At 37.1% G+C, this 24993-nt stretch overlaps 1 long non-coding RNA gene across 2 annotated transcripts in view; it reads left to right on the top strand.

Moving 5' to 3' along the window:
* Nucleotides 1-24993, top strand: part of LOC135087961 (uncharacterized) — a 146463-nt gene that overhangs the window by 97187 nt on the left and 24283 nt on the right. Inside the window, exon 4 of one of the 2 annotated variants that reach the window (XR_010260935.1) lies at nt 10513-10586. The exons of the other annotated variant lie outside the window; for it this stretch is intronic. This is a non-coding gene — a long non-coding RNA (uncharacterized LOC135087961). Of the gene's footprint in view, nt 1-10512; nt 10587-24993 lie in introns of those variants that run through there. 2 annotated transcript variants of the gene reach the window in all.

The raw sequence follows: 24993 nt of genomic DNA, 5'->3' as shown, positions 1-24993 counted from the left end.
AGGTAATACGATAGAGAATAATACAAAGTAATAAAAACCACCGGTTATAGGGGCATTTTTTGGAGAAATTTATCAAATAACCAAAAAAAGCCGAATTTAAAAGCAATTTTTTTTCAAAAAGTATCATTTTTTATTATTTCTTGGCCTTTTTTGTGTATTTTATGTATTTTTTTAGTATCGCCTGTTATTTAGCATTATTACTGTTTTCATTTTATCAGGATATACCGCTTAGTTTAAAAGTTATTACGTTTTCTTTACAATAAGTAATTGGAAGAAAAAAAATTCTATAAATTTTTTTAAAAAAATCTCAAAAAATTTTTGACCTCTTTTTTGTCGATAAAAATAGGTCTAGTTTCATCTATTTTCATATGTACACTTTAACGTGACTCACACTGTATGTGGATGACGTGGTTGCACAGTGTTTTATTTTGGCTTAGAAGCGGACATCCCTGTTTTATTAATTCAATCGTTAGATATTACTATTATGTATACAATTGATGAAGGAACTAGTAGTTGTATTTGTTTAGTTTCGAAGAAATATTGGATTTTGTGATTTTATAAAAAAAAAACAGTTTTAGAAACATATTTTCTAAAAAAATTACATTAAGTCAGAATTTTGTAAATACATTTACCTATCACTATAACGTCTACCTTTATGCAAAAATAAATGGTTATTGCTGCAGTAATTTAGGAATTATTTAATAATTTATGATTTTCAGAAAACATTTTTTTCTCCGTTGTCCTAGAAAAATGGCAGCTATATTTACTTTATATTGATGCATGATATAATTATCTATAATACCTGAAAATATTACTTGCCTATCCCGTGGAAGTTCGAAGATATTTTAATTTCTATGAGTTTAGAAGATTTATATGTAAATAGGGTTGTCATCTAAATATTTTTTAGTTTTTTAAATGCCGTCCGTAACAATACGGTTTTAATGCCTTTGTTAGATAACTATTGAAATTCATTGCTTTTACCATTATTAATTTGTCTGGTCGAGTTTGATAATTATAGAGTTGGCCCTGTGGCGGCTTATTGGAAATCCTATCGTTTTCGAAACATCGATATATATGTTGCAGTCAAAACCCATAATCGATCAAAACCACTTTTGACTGCAAATTTCAGTTAATAGTGGTTTTGACTGATGGCCTTAGTCAATATTACTTTTGACAAATTTTTCTAGTCGTATCATCGAACTTCCACGGGATAGGCAAGTAATATTTTCAGGTATTATAGATAATTATATCATGCATCAATATAAAGTAAATATAGCTGCCATTTTTCTAGGACAACGGAGAAAAAAATGTTTTCTGAAAATCATAAATTATTAAATAATTCCTAAATTACTGCAGCAATAACCATTTATTTTTGCATAAAGGTAGACGTTATAGTGATAGGTAAATTTATTTACAAAATTCTGACTTAATGTAATTTTTTTAGAAAATATGCTTCTAAAACTGTTTTTTTTATAAAATCACAATATCGAATATTTCTTCGAAACTAAGCAAATACAACTACTAGTTCCTTCATCAATTTTATACATAATAGTAATATCTAACGATTGAATTAATAAAACAGGGATGTCCGCTTCTAAGGCAAAATAAAAGACTGTGGGTTGGTTTCACAATTGTAATCCTAGTAAGTAAGTAATATTATTTATAGTTATACATATTGTGAAGCTGTTTGTCTTCCCAAATAAATGAAAAAAAAAAAATACTTTACTATTTCGCAAATTATTGTACTACTTAAATTAATTTCATATGGCTTGCCACTACCACAGACATTGCCTACACTTATAAATAAGCTGACACGAACCAATACCTAATTAAGTAGATGGCAGCATCCAATCATTTTAATATTTTATTAATCTTATTAATTGAATTGCAATTCATTCATTCAATCAGCGCAAGAATTTTCTGCTTTCGTTTTGTTTACATTATTTGGAATCATTTCAGTTGCTTGTGTGTTGAAACATAATACCTATGCTTATATGTAATTTCATTTATTCTGTCTGCCTAGAAGCGTGATAAAAGCACGGTATAAAAGTGACAAAAAGAAACCTCTTATTAACTTTTTTTAGACGAAAAGTTACAAATTTTAATCACTCTGTAGGTTACCAAATACTACAGGATTTCAGTAGCCTAGGCCTTAATATTAATATAGACAATTAACACAGCTCAATTAGCAATCTAAGCTAATGAATCACTTCCAATTAGTTTGGACAACTAAGCGGTTTAATAAGCTAATAACATTGCAGCCGGGTATCTCACAGTTATCCGCCCAATAAACTTGGGTAGCCAACTTTAGATCGACTGGCTCTTAGTTAGGGTAAATAAGTTTATCAATAGTAAACTATAGCGAGATATTTACTACCACTTTAAGGCTGGGTTGCACCATCTTACTGTAACTTTAACAAACGTCAAAAATCTGTCAAACTCCATACAAAAAACACCGTTTATCGTTATAGTTACGGTCAAATTAGGTGGTTATTTTACTTACAGAAAATTTTACCTATAGTCTGTCTCTACAATGATTTTATAGTTGATGGTGATAATAACATCTCTGCAATGATTTTTTTCAGTTATTAAATCGACTGCCTCAGCTGGTAATGCAGGTATTTGAACCCACGATCCTTGTTGGAGCTTAAAACAAAAGAAAATAGTAGGAATCCGAAACTAACAAGCATAGTAGTCGATATACATATAGAGCTTTTCTTAAATTTTTGAAAAATGAAATTGATAAGAGACTTGTTCTAGCGCGCGAAATTAAATTCATAGCACATAGACAAAAATTATTAATTACCTTACTAAAGTACATTTACAAGAATTACAAGCTTCTATTTTGCAGCATTTTCAAACTAACATTTAGGTTAAGCAGCCCTCGCAACTACCGTAAGGATCGATCTTTTTGTTTACGAAGGGGAGAGTGTAGATAATCGTAGTTACACTGTCCCACTTTTTATCACTGATTTATGAGCCTTATCTCAGTTCACTTTACTTAAAGATAGTGCTTTAACAAAGTGCCCCGATTTAATCAATTACCTTGACGCCGACGTTTTCAATTTGTCGCTTAGAACGCGGTGACGTCATCAAGTTCGTTTACATTGGGTTTGTTATACTCCAAGCCTTGCTTATCCCACCTGAAGTAACCTTTAATTAAGATAAGCCAACGGCAAGGCTATACAGATTGCAGTATAGACTCAATTAAGAAACAAGCAAAGATTATAGACCTTGCAATATAATTATCTACAGTATGGATACAAATATTTTTGACAGGTGATAAAAACTTTAGCTAAAATTATTCATAGGATGCGCTACTTGCTTTCTAAAAGTTATTAGTTGTTTATTTTCATGTTTTCTTATAAACTATGAGTTCGAAGCTTTAGTTTCTTACTTCTATATTTGATAGAGTTCCTTTTTGAATGAAGTTAGCTCTATTCCCATGATCACAGGCGCCTGAAACTATGTAAAGAGAACGCTTTAGTCCCGTTCATCACACTCGTACAAACAGCGAGTGAGGCGCGGCCTCTCTACGGCGAATGCAAACTACATTTGGAACGAGCTAAAGGGCCGGCCATTAACACCTTAGCGCCGTGCGGTCTGTCAGGCCCGGTCGTGCGCGGGTAACTTAGTTTGCTGAACGCAGCACCCTTGTATTGCATCAAAGCCTTTTTCATCTTGTGACAGTACGATACTATGCGTTAGGTAGTAGTTGTTGATAAATAGATCCATTAGAATTAAGTATATTGCTTCCGGGACGTATTTGGTTATAAATACATATTTGATCTCTATTAATCAAAATATTTGTCTAAATAATATGTCATTTAATTTACTAAAACATATTCTTGTGCAAGATTTTTGTATAATAATTACAAAGATTTAAAAAACTGATGTCGGTAGTCTAGGTACTCTATGACTTAACACCTCATGATCTGAGCTTAACACAAACAAAGCAAGATTTAATTATTACTGCTGCAAGCTACAAATCAGAAAATAGCACTAATATAAAAAAAAACAGAAACGGTATACATTTCAATAATGAGTTTCAGGCAAATAAATAAGTGCGGTGTATCAACATCGAACGATATTTAAGTTTATGAAAGAGTCAACCAATTATCGCCTGCGAACTGTCGCCCGCGCGCATATAACAATAGCTCGTAATGAAGTTTGCCGAACGGCGAGCATTCGGCGCACGTCCGCGCACCGCTTGAATTGCCCCCTAATTAAATAACACTGCAGCCTCCGAGGGAATTCATTTCGACCTCTTCAACTAGTTTTTGCGGCTTAAACGACGATTATTGCAGCATACTTTATGGCTAAAGTACAAACGTTAAAACGCTGTTTGCTCAGTGACGAGCTCGCAATAGTGGGTTTTGAAATGTTAAGTTTTTTTCAAATTTATTTTAAAACCCACGGAAACTGGCGGTTATTCTGTTTAAATATTCTGAACTTATTGTTGGTTACATGTGCTAAATAGTCAAACAATTCTGAAACGTCAAGTTGAAAAAATCGGAACTAATAGTAATAATAACCCAGTATTGATAGTAGCGCCCTCCTGTCATATCATAGCTGGGATGGTTCAGTGTCGGACAACTTTAATGAAGCTTTTAAGTATGTCAAAGTAAGTGCCAGTAAAGACATCTTTAACGTCTCGTTCCATGATCAACATTGACGTACAATTGGTAAAAACGATTGAAGCTTAAACTTCTGTTGGAAGGCTTTGTCTAGTACAAACAGGAGCAGATAAGATCCTATGTAATCTCAGATTCTCAGAGCGTTGGGGATCGGGCCCCATCGTCTGCGACCGCGACCGACGTGGGAGAGACAGGCATGCATGCGGCCTGCAACTGAATGCTGCGGTGTATTAAGGAAACCATGGAGATTGTGATATGCCTGATCTTTTGATGGAAGATAAAAAAAGATGTTCCAGGATAATTAATTCACATAGTAAAAATTCAGTGTTGTCTAGTCAGTATCAAATTGATTGACACTGCACTAGAACTAATTTGTAGTAGAAATACCTAAAAGCTTGACACGAAGCTTCTTTTATAAGTTGTTAGTCATACCTACTTTGCACTCAAATCATGAGATTTCAAAAATTTACAACTGTAGCAAACAAAGCCTACTAATTTCGGCATGCACTCGTATAACACCTAATTTACACAATGTTAAAATGTGTGTGTCCAACACACACTTTTTACACCTTCCACGTGTGATTTCTGGTGCATACTAAAAGTAAAGGTCTCCTTTATGACGTTTTGTGCCTATTCACTAGGCAACTATGACCTTGATATAGCATCATTATTTAGTTCAACAATTGAAATAGGTATAATATTAAACTTTTGAATCTAGAACGCTGTACCATAACTTGCTTCGTTCTTGCGTCAAGAAAATTTCAGTTAAAATTTTCGGACACATTAACATTTCCCGAGATTCATTAACGCGCTGCAACAGTACGCCATCACTGCCGCGAGAACAAACCGTTTACTTATTGCAAGCAACATAAATTTTCATTATGAAACAACCACTTTCAAAGGAACCGTTCTGAGATCGACCGAACTATCCAGTTCCGTGCTTGAAAAATTGTATCCCTCATTACTTTGGAGCGGAAGCAATATCAATTTTAAAAAATGCCGCTCCACTGCCAGCGGTAGATATTAAGAGAGCATTTAATATCGAACTCGCTTTATAGCAGTACCTGGCGATGCGGATTTACTCTTTCTTTTTGTTTTAATCAGCATCATATAATAATCATAGACATTTTAATGTTTTAAAACATTTTCCAATAAACTGATTTTCTTTCCACATTCCTAATTTTAAACACAGGACTTTTGCAACAGATACGGGTATCTTATGGCAATGTGTAGCAAATAAGAAACAAAATGTATTCAAGTTAACATACATTCGCTCCAAAACATACTTCAACTGTAAATATGAAACTGGAAATAGCTGAATGGTTTCGCAAATTCCATTTTCCCAGTACAAGTTGGTGGAATACACTTTGGCGAATGTAAAAAGAAAATCCTATGTAAATTTTTCTCCTTTGAGTCATAGTGGCGGCTGATAGTAAGGCCCCCAGGGGCGCCCTGATCCTACAAAATGTGCACCACGAGCTCCCAATATATGCCGCATATATTACCAATAACTTGTGTAATGATTCCTCATATTGGATATGTGGCGTTAATATCTAGTCAATGTTTTTGCACCCTCTCTTGATGCGTAGCACTTTCATGATTCTCTCTATTTTTCTCTCGTTATCTCTGTCCTTAAAAGCCATGAGTGTTAAAATTTTAATTTCAATTTTAAACTAGGCATACGAGGGTGGTCTGAAAAGTTTCCGACCTCAACGTGAAGATGGCAGCACACATCAATTAAAGTCAGGGAATGTAATTGTGCATCTTTTGACAGCAACACTTCAAAATTTCAGCCATTTTTGACGCGCGGTTTTTATTTGAAAGTCGTTTGAGTGAGTCGATGTGAGTATTTTTGTGAAAATGGAAAAAATCGAGTATCGAGCTGTCATAAAATATTTGTTTTTGAAAGGGAATACCCCTACGCAAATCAAAGATGAGTTAGATTCTGTGTCCCCGTACACAGAATCTAACTCATCTTTGACTCTTCACCGTCATTAACCACAGTAAAATTTTGGGCTGCCGAATTTAAACGTGGCCGTAAGAGCTTGGGAGATGATGAACGTTCGGGACGTCCAAAAACTGTAACTACTGACGATAACATCGCTAAAGTTCACCAAATGGTGTTAGACGACCGCCGAATTAAAGTGAGAGAGATAGCAGAGGCAATGAAAATGTCCAAAGAACGTGTTTGTCACATATTAAATCAAGATTTAGGCATGAGAAAGCTGTCCGCGCGTTGGGTGCCGCGTTTGCTAACGTCAGACCAACGACGTGTTCGAATGAACATTTCCAATGCTCTGTTGGCGCAGTTTAGGTACAATAAATCCGAGTTTTGGCGCCGACTAATTACTGTAGATGAGACTATGTAGAAAAATAAAAATAAATTTTAAGAAAAAAAATCTTGTATCTATGTTAGGTCGGAAACTTTTCAGACCACCCTCGTATAACATTAACAAAGTGTCTCTATCAAACCTACTATTTTGAAAAAAAAAACATTATAATAAGTGTAATGTTTCTAGGAATATTCAGACAATTAATTTATATACACGGATGCTTAATTGAAAAAGTTCACTTATTGTTGGAAAAATATCAACCAACCAATTATCTAAATAACTAGGCAGGTATATATCAGTTGCTTCGATGTGCTTTAAAATGTGTTATAATTTTGAAGCATTTCTTCATTATTAAAAGCTATGTTTCTATACACGTACCTACTTACAATTTACCTTCCGTAATAAATCCATCTCGAGTTATCTCATCTCACCAGCAACTTAGAAGGAATGTTCGGATCGACGAATAATTTTAGATTCCGTTCGACGATGAAAATTTATAGGTATCAGATCCCATCGGCTGTTATCGAGCTGTATTATAGCTGTACTATAGCTATAGGCTCGGGTATTAACAAATGACTTCATTGGGACGTGAGACAGGAGACTTATTGCCTTAATTCCTTTGCTTCGTTGTTTTGGTTGGAAACCAATTTCTTACCCGCTGCCCCAGTTATCGGAGGCGGGAAAATTTTGAACAACATTATTGAAGTTCCCCTCGTATTTTGCGAGTTTACGTTGAGGTTATATGGATAGTTGAGGAGCTATTTGAATATTTGGTCGCGTGAACGTGAACTAGTTGTGCTTGGGAAATAGACTTGAGATAGTTTACGGTACGTCTTTAGCCACGTGGGTTGTTAGATAAGACTAACTCATCATAGGCAGTTGACAAAAAAACGGCAACTACTTACTATTTATTTATAGATATCTGACATGACACGACCATCGATTGTTTGATTGCCTTCCGAAATACGGAATCATCTTTCGTACCAATAATCAAGCAAGTATATCTTAGACACATGTAGCCTATAATGCTCAACTAGAAACCGCAAGAGCAATTTTTTTTTTCATCACTGTTTGAATTAAAACTTAAAAACAGCACATCGCTGCACTGTACCACAAAGACTCTACATTTTATTCAGGCATAAACTTATTTCGTTACTAAAGTGAAAAACGTAATCATTTGCATAATGCTCACTTGATTAAACTTTAATACTACAGTAAACACTCAACACACATACATATCCTTAACACCGCTTATTTGCGAGTAAAAGCCTATTTACATAACCGTTTTCCGTCGTGATCAATTGGCGACATTCGATTGCCGCGCCGATTATAGTGGAATCCAATCAAATACCAATCGAGCTGTAATGCTGACGTTTATTTTGTTCCGTTCCATGCAAGTATTTGTTGACATTTCTTTTTATATTTCAGTTGAGAATGTGCGCCAATAAAATTAGGGGAGTGACCATTTTAACGTTTTACGTTTGTGGACGAGTTTTATGCGGTTTTGTATAGAAAACAACACATCGAGGTTGAGGCATCTTACAGTTTGATTTGCTGCCTTCTGACGACTGTATGCTTGTTACGATTCTGATTTTTTTTCCATCTACATCTTAGCGTTATTAAATGCATTGGGATGCGTGATGGTTCTAGCTAATTTTGAGAAAGAAGAAATAGAGATAGCTCTCTCCTAATTTACTGAATTTGGTCTGGTACCTATGGTGGTGTGATATCTACCTAACATGAATATTTTCAAGTAATCAACTAATTGAAGGACACACAATCTTTCAGCGCGTAATTAACGAAATACATTACAAATAAGTAATATTAAACGGCGTCTATAAATAACTGGCATTAACCGCTAATGGGCGAAACAAAGTGGTCCGCTTTTAGCTACACTCGGACATCAGTGTTGCGTATCATCATGAGGCGGATCATTAGCGGAATTACCGTGAGGTTCGGCCCTTCGGTTCGGCGGTTCGGCAGTTCGGCCCTTAGCGCCGGGTCGGCGGCTCGACGGCCCACCCTTAATAAGATTGCCCTTTACCGAACAGGCTGCATCTGGTGCTTTATATTTTCAGTCCCTTTTATCGCTAATCGGTACTTTTAACATTCGCTTTGAGTTTTCAAACATTAATTATCAAAAATACATATGTAAATCAGGAATGTAGTTTTTTATCAGTGATCACAAAGAATGCATTCATGATGTTTTTTTTCTTCTTTCAAATTAGGCAATAAATAATAGTTGTTTCTAAAAGTCGTTAAGTTGTGAATTGCCTTGTCCTGGTTTTCCATCAGGTCCCAATTCCAACTTTACAACCATGAGAAACTTTATTAACGATATTAAATGTTAAAAGTCACATTGTTTAATAACAGAAGCGTGATGCCCCTCGCGCGTGTCTTAAATGTCTTATAGCATGCTATAATTGGTTTTACGACCAATAAATTGTGCGTCGCTGACAGTTCGAAAGGAATCTTTAAGGCAAATATTTCTGAAACAATATAATTACAGCACTTACGTGAACCCTCGGCCCTTGACCTCGGCGTTTCATCCCAGTGGATGTCACGGAGCCCTTATCGGCACGTCGACCTTGACGAGACGGAGCACAGACAGTATCCAGTGTAAAGAAGCAATTTAAGTAAGCTAAGTCACAGTTGGAATTAATTCAATAGTCTTGGATAAGACAGAAAGGAATTAATACTCGTCAACATCATAAATATTTAATTGATTATTAGGATTTTTGCATTTATTACGTCGCTGACTCATAATAAGAGTATGCCCAAATGCCTCCTTAGCTTCTTAGAGAGCAATTACCCGGTAAGTAATAGATCGTGGGTTCGAATCCTCCTGAGAAAAGTGAAATTACAAGATATAGAGTCGTTTGCAATGTAAGGTGATTTTTTTATCCGACTACGCCTACGCCAGAATGAGGGTTATTTGCGTCATGTTTGATTTAATTTAGCCGATTTACACAACTTTTCAAAACTCTGCATAAAGTGCCCTGTAAGCTATCGGAGTAACCTTACTGATCCAAACTTCAGTTGTGGAAGATCAAGATGCGTTGCACTTACATTCACAGTCTTAGACGGGATGAAGACTACACTAACTACATATTCTTGTATTAGGTTATTGAACTTTATTTACTTACTTTCACTTGTAAACAATCATAAATTATAAAGTGTCAACTTTAAGTTTCCTTTCTATCGTGATAAGAAAGTGCAATTGATATTAATGATCGCAATTTTACCATCATCAGAAACCCCACGCAACAAAACAGTAAATTCTAATTGGAAAATTTACTAAACTAGCGGCCGCCCGTGACTTCGTACGCGTGGATCCTCTTTTATCCCCTTATGGGTTGAATTTTGCAAAATCCCGTCTTAGTGAGCATCTACGTTCTAAAAGAAACCCCCATGCAAAATTTGAGACTCCTAGCACTTGTAGTTTCTGAGATTTCGTGATGAGTGAGTGAGTCAGTCTGACCTTTCGCTTTTATTTAGAAGATAGATTGCAAAGATTAACACTTCCTCTTTTTTTGTTTCAGGTGTGTAAGAACATCATCGGTATCAAGTAATGTTTCCATGAGCCCTTAGCAATCCGACTCTACTCCTCCGTTTTGTAAGTAGCATTTTTTCATAACCTACTTCAGCAATAATAAACTAAACCACTAGACTACAGCTACAAAAACTGGCAGCACAAAAAACCAAATAAAATCTGGCAACTTGCAGCCACTTTATTGGCCGGGCTGTGCCTGTGGCTATGTCTAGGGGCATAATGTGCGGGTCTTTCTCGAAAATTAATTAATATCATATTCCAAGCCGTCCAGCCTTGCCAGCATCGTCCGATGAAATTAAACAACGTTTTAAATCAACTATGCTTTTCCTTGTGTAATGAAAATTCAATTTTCATAGGAACTTGTGGGATGCAATTCATGCTTGTAAATGAAAGATTTTCTATTTATGAGTTTATCAGCATTGGTCAGACGCGTATAAAAAAGTTATGTGGGGCACACAATGAGATAGTTGTATTGTCATTGAAAAAAGTGCCTATTGAACCTCTAGCAAAAAATTACACAATTTCAGATTAAACCTGTTACATGGACAAATCCTTACATCAAAAACAGAAAAAGGTTCCAATATCGCCGCACTCATTTAATTCCGGTGCCAGGTCTGCTATAAATAATCGGGGCTACAAAAAAGCTAAAACTCCTGGAGCGTGTCGTTTCATTTAAATACAGGAGCTTTATTTCATGGACTAGTGGGTGCCCGCAAAAGTACGGCATTCGGGCGTCGCGTCGCGGCGCTGGAGTGATCTCTCTGTCAAGTGGTTACCTACGTAAGTAGTACGGTAGACAGGACATCAGACTGTACATTTTGGTCAAATTTGTTTGGATATATCTACGTAGATAGGTACAGTACGTAGACATATCAGAGTGTGCATTTTTGTTTCAAAATAGTAGCTTTTATTACTATAGTTAGATGGCACACTGTCTAGCTGGATGTGCTACCCTAAATTGGCCTTTGTGCTACTCTAAATGAAGAGAAACCTTTTTTCTGTTGTGTGATTGTTTATCACCATAAATAAGAACCACCTATTTATTTAGTTTAACTCACAGATTAGAGAGTATGTCTAGTTTAACTTCAGCCGGCCTATAGGACGCGCACCACAGCGCGCACCGTGATCAAATGTTATCGACGATTTTAGACGACAAATGTATGGGCTTATCGCGTAAAATCGATAAAATGGCACGATAAAAGCTTATCGCGGCACGCCAGTTAACTTTTTGAAACAGATGTTTATTGATTTCAGTTAAGAAATTATTTTGATAGTTCCTTGATTAATAGATGAAGAAAATAAGTTATAAATAACCTTTTACTAAAATACCATGGATGCTTAAACATATCTAATTTTATTCTGCGTCGTTATGCAAAGACCATAAAGTTGTGTTTTGCGGCAAGTCGCAAGGCCGACGGAAATGCATCGCTTTGTGACGAGCGAACGGCGCCGAAGAAGAACCGGCTATGTGCCAAAACAGCATTTTTCAGTAGGTCCCTAATATTTATATCACTATCTATCAAGAATGTCCTCTCTATATAATCAGGGATTGAGCATTTAAAAATAAAAGATAATCCCGGGATATTCGAGCCTAAAATGTATATTGTAATCCGATGTGCTAACGTTAGTTCATACGGACGTCTACTGACCAAAAACCACTAATGCCTAACCCAAAAATCAAGTACCTATTCACATGTCATTGAGCTCTGTACGCGAGCAGAGCTGATGAAAACTGAATTGACGAATGTAGTGGATTTATTTACTTAAAACAAAATATGTTTTTGCAGTGTTTATCTAACTTCATAATGTTAAATAAAAATAACAAGTCCGTAACCGACATAACTTAGTTATTGCAGTTTTCATTTAACTTAATTGTGTAACTTATTTAAATTAATAATATTTTGAAAAATAAGGACGTAGCTGCTTCTTTTCAACGGCCTTCTAAATTTATTCAGACGAGTGTCGAGTGTGACGTGAAGTTAGACTTAGGCCTACTCCGAGGCGCAGTTTTGTGCCATTCAAAACCGTTTCATCTGTTTGCTTGTTGCACAACTTTTGTTTTGTTCGGGCCGGTTTGTTCTGAGCTTAGAAAAATTGTTAACTGGAGAGTTGCGAGCGAGAAAATGACTTATGACAAACGTAAATGTTGATCCAGAAAAATGGATTCTCTGTTTTATTTTACAATTCGCTAGCTACGAGTTCGTGTAGGTAGCTGTTAACTGAGTTAAAGTGAATAAGAATTAATAGTCTCTTGTTGTGAGGTTGGTGTTAGTTCATAAAATAAAGTAAAAGTAGGTAGGTATATTTGTTTTTTTTTTAAATTATGTTATATTGGTAATTTTATTTTGTTTTTACTGTACATTCATTTATCACCATGACATAAAAAACCTTCTACAAAACGCTAAGAACAATATTTTCTGCTTTTTTCAGCTATCTTCTTCAAAGATCGCCCATAAAGTAGGAGACAGAGCCTTTTACAATCTGGCCGTTGCCAACAAAATCTATGAACAGAAGTAATACACACTATGTCGTTATGTAGACCTAATACCCTACATCATTACGTAAAACAGAGGAACCAAATCATCTGAAAAAGTTCTACCAACCACAATCGTGGGCCCTAATCTGAACAGGTGTAGCGGGCTACAAATCGGCCGCAGTAAGCGACGGTCCTCGTGTAAATTTTTTATTGCCGCACCTCGGCCCCCTATAAATCCGTATCGGTCCTCACGCGTCCCGAATTCGACTCCCGAGCGAGCCATTAACCGCACCCGGCGTACCTCCCAATCTTGTTTTCCAATTCAATCTTAAAGTCGCCTAGGTGACTATAATATTTATTTCATGAGATACCCATAAGAAAGAAAGAAAGAAAGTATTTATTTGATGCGAGTTAAAATAAAATGTTGTTTGCCTTACCGTTTTGGGCACGAAATACGGCTTAATGCTGTAGTACAGCCATCAGTATACCAGTCTATAGATACATTTTGGTTACAAAATACTGACTATTAGAACCACATTTCATACAATAGTGTTGACTTTGACATGCTGTAATCTTTACAACTTTGTTTTGTTGAATGTGATCTTTTTTAGAGGCATCTAATGACATTTAATCATCTTTATTTTTATATCAGGCTGGCTATATTGTCGTTCCGACACCCAGAAGGTACTCTTCGTCATAAGTACATAGATAAAATCACATATTAAAACAATTTTAAAGTTATATGCAGGCCTTAGCTCAGAAATAAAAGCAGACATTCGTTTTCATATAACGTAGATAATTACAAAATGCCGAATTAATGAACTAAGTAGGTACGAAAATTGTTAGATGGCGGCTGATGCGGTTAGTAGGGAATTTAGTGCAAGAACCCCTCCACTTTGGTATAGAAGGCTCATTTTTGCACCAGTTGTTCTTTGGGTGCTCCTGAGTAGATTTCCGTCGGTAGACATCGGGAGTAGGGTTGCCAGGTCCAAAATCACAAAAGCCGGACTTTGTGCTTCATTTGGCCGGACATTTTACCCTAAAAGCCGGACATGTGACGGGGGGGGGGGTGCAATTAGTGAATTAGTGTCAGCTCATGAGTGAGTACTATCATCATCGGTTGCTAACCAACATCCTGATGCGTGCGCTTCATATGATTCTGTGGGTCGACTTTCGCCTGGCGCGGCAACCAAATAAAAAGCCTAACAAAAGCCGGACAGGCCGGACAAGGCAATATTTGGCCGGACAAGTCCCAAAAAAGCCAAACATGTCCGGCTAAAGCCGGACGCCTGGCAACCCTAATCGGGAGCCCCCCCTGTGGTAGCAGGGGGAGGGGGGGCAAGTTTCCTTCTGCCGCGCTTCACTTTAAGGCCCATATCTTCAAAACTATGGGCATTAGGGCAAGTGTGGTGTCATTTTCGGATAATTAAAGGATGGCGAATTCATTTCTAGAACAAACTTTTTGCCTTTTCATACAAAATAATAGAAATAAGGAGTAAAATTCACAAAAACCAAAAAGTATTTTTTTAAATAAACGTCGTTTACTTTTAAACCACTGGAGATAATCTAATAAAAAAAATATGTCCTGAAAGCTACATTTATCAGGATTATAAATATATATCATTGTATAGTACTTTTTTCGAAAAAAGTAGGTGAAAAAAAATTTTTCTTCAGGACACAGCGGGGGAATTTTAATGCGCGTCGGAAAAAAATATTTATTTTATCCATGAATTCATACTATTTGGTTCATAAGCAAGTAAAGATTATTATTTTAGAATTTATTTAGAGTTCCTGGCACATCATGCTACCATGATTTGTATTTTTTCTTCAATTAATTTTGAATTCTATGTGTAAGACATAAGGTTGAAAATAGTTTAATTACATTGTATTAATGAAAATATCATAAGAAGAAAGCACTAAATATAGAACTTGAATTTGTCTAAACGTCGTCGTCGTCGTCGTTCGTCGTTCGTCGTTTCAGCCGAAAGACGTCCACTGCTGGACAAAGGCCTCCCCCAAGGATTTCCACAAAGACCGGTCCTGCGCCGCTTGCATCCAGGTATTTCCCGCGACCTTCACCAGATCGTCGGTCCACCTAGTGGGAGGCCTGCCCAAGCTACGTCTTCCAGCTCGTGGTCGCCACTCAAGAACTTTCCTGCCCCAGTGGCCATCAGCTCTTCGAGCTATGTGCCCCGCCCACTGCCACTTGATTTTAGCGATTCTGCGGGCTATGTCAGTCACTCTGGTTCTCCTACGGATCTCCTCATTTCTGATTCGATCACGCAGGGAAACTCCGAGCATAGCACGCTCCATCGCTCTTTGAGTGACCTTGAGCCTTCTTATGAGGCCCATAGTAAGCGACCACGTCTCAGAGCCATACACCATCACTGGCAACACACACTGGTCAAATACTTTTGACTTGAGACACTGCGGTATTTCGGACGTGAGAATTTCGCGAAGCTTCCCGAACGCTGCCCAGCCGAGTTGGATTCGACGATTAACCTCTTTCTCGAAGTTGGACCTACCTAACTGGACTGTTTGTCCCAGGTATACATAATTGTCAACAACTTCGAGTGTAGTGTCTCCAACCTTCAGAGGAGTGGGTACAACACGGGCATTTGACATAATTTTTGTCTTGTCCATGTTCATTTTAAGACCCACTTGTTGAGAGGCTCTACTGAGGCCATCGAGCATTGTGTTTAGGTCCTCCACGGTCTCAGCCATGACTACAATATCGTCCGCGAAACGAAGGTGGGTGATATACTCGCCGTTGATATTTATGCCGAATCCGCTGTAGGCTCCATCAATCGGTCCATGTAGGCTCCATGTTGCTATCGACTCTGGTCCACACCCAACTAGTCGGATAAAGGGAAGACTGAGTCGGTTGCTTGCAACTGATTCTATACGCGAACCCCTTGATATACTGCCAGTAGCCAATGCTGATACAAAGCTGTCTGGGTTATTTTATGTAGGGTCACACCTAAGCGTAGTCCACAGCGACCCATTAGGATCTTTATTCTCCCTTTTTTATTCCCTATCATCCAAAAAAATCCTATCCATTAGTTAAGTGAATTAAGCGTCTGAGTGAAAGCCACCTAATAGTCTTCTGATGCCGGATATGCTGACCCAAGCAGACCCATCCTTACAGTATTAAGTGTTTCATGGACTCCACATTGTATTCCACATGCTCGAGAGCTTCTGTTGTTAGGCCCATTTTGTGGGACATGTGATTCGTTCCATAATGCCCAGTTTGCGTACCTGTAATTACTTGGGCATACCTTTGAAAAGTTTTCTTCATGACCCTGTATTTCCCTTTAGGAATGATTTGGAGAGGCTTATATCGTTGGAGCTATCCCATTCAGCCCTGTTATTCTTGGATATGGCCATGACGTACCTAAGCTTTTAGATAAAGGTACTATCAGTTCTGACCCAATAGTTATCGTCTCTGACCCTTGTCTCGCTAGACTGTCGGCTCTCTCATTGTATTCGATCCGTGTATGTCCAGGTATCCCACATTAGGGACACTTTGTCATGCCTTCAGAGATTGTTCATCTTTAAGATTGCATCTAGAATACCTCATTCTAGACTCAACCTTCACTGAGGCGATGGCTTTGTTTGAGTGCTGCCTGGCTGTGGCTAAGGATGTAAATATTGTGTTTCTTACACCCCTGTTTTTAGTGCACACATAATTATAGCGTAGAATTCAGCTTGAAATACTGTAGCAAACCTCCTTAAACGTTCACTGTGTTTATTACTATATGCTTGACTATGAACGAGTGCTGTAAGTGCCCACCAACCTAGGCAGTTTTGTATCAGTATATCAAGGGCAGTAATTATGTCCTTATGATTTTTTCAAATTATTCAAAATTTAGTTGGTTCAAGGGGTTCGCGTGTTGTCAGTTGCAAGCAACCGACTCAGTCTTCCCTTTACCCGACTGGTTGGGGGTGGACCAGAATCGATAGCAACATGGAGCCTACATGGACCAATTGCCCGTAGCTGCCGAAGCTTGCCTGGAAAGAAGTAGTGCAGAAGCTGGTGCTGTCTGGAAAAACAACTATAATGGTCACAACCGTAGCCTTTGTGCTAAAAATAATCTCCCGTACTATGATAATATCAATCTTCTCTTTCCTCACACTTACCTTTCCGTTATCACTGGTACAATAGTATGTAGAAATAAAAATGTTAATTAAAATAATAATAATAATCATTAGACGTTTAGACAAATTCAAGTTCTTTATTTAGTGCTTTCTTCTTATGATATTTTCAATAATACAATGTATTTAAACTATTTTCAACCTTATTTCTTACACATAGAGTTCAAAATTAATTGAAGAAAAAATACAAATCATGGTAGCATGATGTGCCAGGAACTCTAAATAAATTCTAAAATAATAATCTTTACTTGCTTATGAACCAAATAGTATGAATTCATGGATAAAATAAATATTTTTTTCCGACGCGCATTAAAATTCGCCCGCTGTGTCCTGAAGAAAAATTTTTTTTCACCTACTTTTTTCAAAAAAAGTACCATACAATGGTATATATTTATAACCCTGATAAATGTAGCTTTCAGGGCATATTTTTTTTATTAGATTATCTCCAGTGGTTTAAAAGTAAACGACGTTTATTTAAAAAAATACTTTTTGGTTTTTGAGAAATTTACTCCATATTTCTATTTTTTTGTATGAAAAGGCAAAATGTTTGTTCTAGAAATGAATTCGCCATCCTTAAATTATCCGAAAATGACACCACACTTGCCCTAATGCCCATAGTTTTGAAGATATGGGCCTTAAAGTGAAGCGCGGCAGAAGGAAACTTGCCCCCCCTCCCCCTGCTACCACAGGGGGGGCTCCCGATGTCTACCGACGGAAATCTACTCAGGAGCACCCAAAGAACAACTGGTGCAAAAATGAGCCTTCTATACCAAAGTGGAGGGGTCTCCATACAAATCATTGCACTAAATTCCCTACTAGGTGTGCATAATAAGTTAAGCCAAATTAGACTGCGCATTATGTTGCTGCGACATAAATTCTATCTAACTAGACCTAATGCCTCTCACCACACTAATAATGACAAATTGTTGTCAGAATTGCTAATAGTGACGCTGAAGCGTTTCCTTTTGTACCCTTTGCACCACCGGCCTGCACCACTGGTGGTGCAAAGGGTATTTTTAAATCCCTCTTGCACCACCAACAAATAGTGCTGTGCTACCATCGACTGTAAAACTAGTAGTAGACTGTATGTTATAAATTAATCAAAACCTACCTAAAAGTTTTAATATATTTATTGCAGTGCAATAAACGCATTGAAACTTCAAGGGGAATTCTTGGCGGGAAATTGAAGCGTCATGTTCAGCAGTTTTGTTTTTTTATATTTGTGTTTAGCCTAATAACATGATGTGTGAGGCGTGGCTGTATGCATGGAACAGCGTTTAATAGTTGTTTACCTTTCATCATCACCTCATCAACATGAAATGATGACTACAAGTCACAAATACTTGAATGACTTAAGAATAAAATAATATGAACAACTTAACACGTGCCTATTAAACATTTCACTTCAGACCCACGATACCCCGGGCCTACATACATACAACGAATAATTAGTACCAGGGCAACATAACCATAAAGGAGCTATTTTAAGATACATGATTATTTCTCGGGACAACCAAGAAGAATTTGATATAGCTCCTTTATGATTATGTTGCCCTGGTACTTTAATACATAATTTTTAGTAACTCTTTTGAAAATATTTAATAGCCCTTGTTACTCAGAAAATTATTTGGATTTTAATAGTGAAATATATGTTGTCAAATCTGTCCAGTAGTTTCGAAGCCTATTCAGTACAAACAAACAATCAAATATTTCCTCTTTATAATATTAATATTATATAAATTATAATTATAGATAATAGTTTTACAATTAATGGTAGCGCGGCACTATTGGTGGTGTAAAGGGGATTAAAAAATACCCTTTGCACCACCAGTGGTGCAGGCCTGTGGTGCAAAGGGTACAAAAGGAAGCGTTTGAAATGCAAAAGCTACCGAAGCACTAAATTCTAATGTGACTTAGTTAACAGTGAATGTTATATTTTTTAAATTCGCTGGCATCACAACTTTATTAATTACTAGCGGCTGCCCGCGACTTCGTACGCATGGATCCCTTTTTACCCCCTTCATCTATCTTATGCGGTTTAGATTTTTTCATACAAATGTTTTTTCCCGCTAATTCCCGTTCCCGTGGGACCTCTACGGTACCTAAGCTACGTCCCTTCCAAATTTCAAGTGCCTACGTTACCATTAAGGGTGCACACGCGACGGAAGCTTAAAAAATTGAGTAACTTCTCCCGTTTTCCCAAAATTTCCCTTCACTACTCTGCTCCTAAGTATACTATAACCTGCCCAGGAGTATGAAGAATAATTGTACCAGGTTTCGTTAAAATCCGTCGAGTAGTTTTTGTTTCTATAAGGAACATACAGACAGACAGACAGGAAAATTTTACTGATTGCATTTTTGGCATCAGTATTGATCACTAATCACCCCCTGATAGTTATTTTGAAAATATATTTCATGTACAGAATTGACCTCTCTATAGATTTATTATAAGTATAGATATTCTTACTAAACTTACTTAAAGCGTAGGTGGCTCTTGTTTAAGATGCTGAAGCAATTAGTACACAGTGTGTATGCTTTCATATAATACCAACACACATGTCCCGGCAGCAGTGTCCCAATATGAAATTACACAATCGAATATTAATAATTTGTGCACTAACTGTCGCCTTTTACTCCTCCCACATTAGTGCATGATAAACGTAATGAGGTATATCAGAGTGAAACTTCATCCATTCTCGAATACTCCACTTTAATTATCCTCAAATCTCCCGCCAAATGAGCCGGTTCATAAAACGGGGCGCTCCATAAACCGTTCTTTAGGAGCCGGATGAAGAAGCAGTCGTTTTACTATTTTTATGAACTGAGCCATAGACTGAGCCATCCGCGGAGTCTCAAACAATACGATTTCATTTTTAAAACTACAACTTCGGATTTTGAAATTTGAAAAATTTTAGGGCGCACTAGAAAATGTAGGTCTAAAAAAATACTCTGTTTGCTCTTTTATGTTGTTTTATGTGAATGTTTCGTTTTGAAACGGATTTTTTACAGTTTGTACTTTTCGGTTCGGATCTAGGTATCAATTATTATAGTAAGCCCAGTGATAAATTCAGTATTAAAAGAAGTAAATAAGAATAAGCCCAATATTTTTTAAAATAATCTAGAGATGTGCCTCTATTAAAATGAGTCATCCAAAATCCATTTTTAACCACAAAATAATGTTGTAAAGTAATCAAGAACTAACCCATGTTCCATGGGCCACTAAGATTGATACTCGCACTAAAGTCAATGACCGCAAGCTATTTACAGTGACAAGCTTTCAAAAAGTTATGTCCCATTTCGCGTTCGTCTTGATAGCATAATAATATGACGTCTGCTATTTGTAATGGAAAATACATAAAAGTTTTACCATAAAATAAAACGATTCTGCATTCTCCCGAATGGATATTACGTCTATGCGTGATATGAATTTAATAGCTTGAAAGCTACTTAATAAATTCGATGAATTTGTCACTTTTTATGACCCTGATCATTCCCTCGAGACGACTTTTGGTATTTGTAATTTAGATCTGCACACTATTGATATTAAATATTACGCTATTTCGCGTTTTAATTACATAGTTGGTCTCTCACATTTTCGGGTAAAATCTCTGCAACAATAGACTAGACTAGATGATAAATATTTTAAAAGAATCATAATAAAACGCAAATGGTCGCTTCACTGAGTTCCCGATCGCATTTTTCCTGATGAAAAGTCAACAGCTCCAATCCTTATTCCCCGTGGACAGACTCACGGCGAGCTGCAAAGTAATCGTCACTATTACGAAGCCTTAAAGAGTTTAGAAAGATCGCCTGTTGGATGTTGGGTGGATAGGATTATGCTGTATAACATATCGGTGATAACCTACGTCAAGAACCGGTGGTACCTACTATCCGACTAACTTCATCGTACCCACTCAGTTGCTCAATGGGACACATCCAGACTGAGATGTGATCTAAGTTAGTTGGGAAAACGCTGTAGCGTAGCTTTTGGAATCCTAAAATGCACCCTGTTGATAATAAAATTGTGTAGAGAAAATATCTTCCCTATTGATGCAACCTACAATCTAAAAGGCATTACGGTACGTGGCCTCAAAGATACCTAGCCAGTAATAATCACGATTCCTTTCAAACCCATAGCAATAGACGTTGATTTAGTCTTGGAGGGGTGTTCGCTCACTTAGCCCATTCAGTTCGCAGTCAGTCCCCGGTTCACTGTTCGCTCACTTAGCCCATTGAGCTCGCAGTCAGTCCCTGGTCCCCGCTAATAAATCACGATTGCAACCACTCCGCTGCACTCCGATCCTGGATTACTTAATTAAGGAAAAATCTGTCGGTTCTTAATTACTGCAGTGGGTTGTAAATCGCTTTTTGTAATTACTTACACAATTAAACAAGTTGGGGTAAAGAAACTGGGATTGAATGATAAATGTTCGACCAAGATGGCCCTTAAGGGATTTGATAAAGAATAAAGAAATGGACAAATATTTTATGTACTTATTTATATAGAGAAGCACACAACTAACTTCTATATTCAGAATGACTAAGTACCTATCTTATACTTATAAAAAGTAAAGCGTTATTGAGTAAGATTTTATGACATGCGGATTTCTCAATCTTTTCACAGCTGAAATTGCAACCCTAGAATACGATTTTATAGGTGTCTGGTGACGTAGACCCTAAAACTTAAATTACTCTTAAAAGGAGTACATAATTTCAATGTCAATCAAGAAGTCGTTTGTTATTATTACATTTTGAAAGGAAAAAATCCGACTAACCGGCATCCAATGGACTTTTCTTCGTACTGTAAAAAGATTGATAACTTTTTAATTTAAAAAACTCCAACGAACTAACCAAATGGCAGACAGTTTAAGTTCGTAGGGATTCCGCGCGATCTTTTTAGTTTTCGGTCCCAGTACTTACTTCTTCGTAGTTGCGAGTATATATCACCCTAGGCAGTCGCCAAAGTACTGACTAGAATTTATCGAGCCGCATTGAGTGAACAGACTAACTTGTATATAATCGGTTACTATTCGATATGCTTAGACTAGGTACGCTAAGGTCAATTTAGGATGTAGTATTTTTAACGCACGTATGCGTCTTGCACAAAAAGTCAAAGAGCTCTTTTCGTAGTTTAGACCTCAGTTGTGTTTGCAAGACCTCAAACTAATTGTTTATCATTTTTATTCCAACGCTGCTGTCATACTTCAGTGTGTAGTTCCGGAAACGGTTCTTTTTTTAGAGATCATAAGTAGTTTGAAAGAGCCCATAATAATGCAAGTTCATTCAAATGCGGAGCTTGGCGCGGATCTCAAAGCAATTCGAACTAGATTCTACGCGGATTTGTGGACGTCATAATTTGTCATTATGCACCCTGCACTTTTGGCACATGTTGAAGTTGGACCTAAATCCTTTGTATGCAGAAAAATCCGCGCGGAAACCATAGTTTCACGCTTTGCTCTGGGCTCCGCGCCAAAGTCCGCGTGTGCATGAACGTGGACTAGCGTTGGAGCCAGAATTACTAGCTTGCTTTGCTTTGAAAACTGGCCATGTGTAAAAGAGGTTTTGGTCTTATTTAGAGGTACAGTGTCTCAATTTTATTACTTACTAGCTGACCCGGCGAACTTTGTTCCGCCTTAATGGCAATAAATAAGCAGACTTTTTTTTTAATTTCGAACGGGATAAAAAGTATCCTATGTCCTTCTCCTGGCTCTAAACTACCTCCCTGACAATTTTCAGCTAAATCGGTTCAGCCGTTCTTGAGTTATAAGTGGAGTAACTAACACGACTTTCTTTTATATATATAGATATAGGTATTAATGGATAGAAAGAAGGACGAAAGAGGAAACACAGAAATAAAAACAAATTAGATATAGGTATGTAAGGTACTCGTACGTACGTAAATAATTCACACAGAATTTTCAAGTCTAATTCAATATCTTTTTTTATTGCAATGACTTGGTTTTCGCCACTGGCTCGTATTCAAAACAAACGTCCAGACTTTTAAATTACCTAGACTAGTTGACACCCCTGATTCCATAGACAATGAAGATGTATGGAAGTGGACGATCTCGGTCCCGCCACTCAATATGTAGCCGGCTAATGGGCTGGAATCAATTCACGCTGGGCGGCCAACTAGCACTAATCCAGGGCTATAATAGTGATCGTCTGGGCATTATTAACACTTTTGGTGTATAAATTTTACGTTAGGGTATAAGTTTATAAATAGAAATAACATTTTTTTTACCGAACCTAGCTTTTTAAGGATTGAGTCTAGTAAAGCTGTCCATTGCGTAATATGATGAATTATAGTGGAAACAGAAATAATGTATATAAACGATGCGCGATGGTACATCAAGCTAACTAGAAGGCATATTATGTTATACCTAATTGAGAAGTGCAGTTTTGGAACTAAAATCGAAAGAGTTTTAAATTGTGAGGAGTGAAAAAATAAATCAGCACATAACTGAATCATCTTAGTCTGAAGTTTATTATCACTTATTTTTAAGTTTATCATTTTAGCCACTTATTTCTAAGTTATCTACCAAGTATTCCAGTCTAAACAATTTTTCTCCTAGTTGTAAATTCAAATCCAATTTCAGCTTACCTATACTTAGAGATAGTCCAGTCATTATAGTAAGTTCACCTCGGAATTCGAGATACCCAGCTGTAAGTCTGTAAATACTTGTATATTGACACCCTAAAAGTTGTCTCAAAACCTACATATGGTAGGGTGTAAGCAACTATTAAATTTCAAGGTCAACGGTCACAAAAATCGGTTTTTTGCGCTTTTTTTAGAAATATCTCATTTCCTGTGGGTTTTTTGCTATTTGTATTTATTATCAATATTGTAGAATACTAAATTCTCTACAAATTTTGTTTAAAAACTTTTTTTATACGGTGAACCGTTTTCGAGATAGAGGGCGGAGAGCGCGCGGTCACTGCATCACTTCAGGTCTACTTAAGCGGTTTAGATTTTTCATACAAAAGGATTTTCATGCTAATTCCTGTGGGAATTTCGGGAATTCCTTGTTGTAACTAAGCTTTGAGTTTACTAAGGTACCTACATGCCAAATTTCAAGCGTCTAACTTCCGTTAAGCGTTTAGATTTTTCATACAAAAGGATTTTCCCGCTAATTCCTGTTCCCGTGGGAATTCCTAAGTATACTATAACCTGCCCAGGTGTATGAAGAATAATTGTACCAAGTTTCGTTAAAATCCGTCGAGTAGTTTTTGTTTCTATAAGGAACATACAGACGGACAGAATTCTATATGTCGGCGCCGGACACAGATGCTGCAAATTATTATTGATGATTAATAGTACCAATCTTAATATTATGTTATCTGTAGAAATCTGTAGAGCAGAAGGTTTGTGATTCCTAAACGTAACACCCGACTGATGCGCAGAAAAAGATAACTGTCAAACAGTTATGTCATGTCAAGTGTGAGCAGGCGGCTGCGAGGTTATCTTTGAAAGCGTGTTGAGCTTGGTGGAACGTTAAATTGTAGGAAAAGTGATTGTGAACCATCCAAGATATTATCTCCTTGCCCGTTAACCCACGCCTATGGAGATTCCACCCCTAGAGTTCCTTCTGATAGAGACCCAGTGCCTTTATCAGAAGTGGGATTCGAAGGGCACTATTCAAAGGAGATAAATCTTTCAGCATGCACACCTACGCTACGCAACTCATCAAGTTTTACATGGAGGATGCTGGCTCAGACATTGAGAGTTGGTGCAGGATGACGGAAATTATTGTGATTGACGTAAACTGGAAAGGCCTTTGTGAGTAAGTGAGTTGAGGGGGCCGGGCCAAGGGCGCCCGGGCCACCCTGTTGCCGTGG

Source organism: Ostrinia nubilalis, chromosome 3 (assembly GCF_963855985.1).
Source record: "Ostrinia nubilalis chromosome 3, ilOstNubi1.1, whole genome shotgun sequence".
NCBI classification, from domain to species: domain Eukaryota; kingdom Metazoa; phylum Arthropoda; class Insecta; order Lepidoptera; family Crambidae; genus Ostrinia; species Ostrinia nubilalis.
The sequence above is the reverse complement of the archived record's forward strand: the minus strand, read 5'-3'. Positions and strand labels throughout refer to the sequence as shown.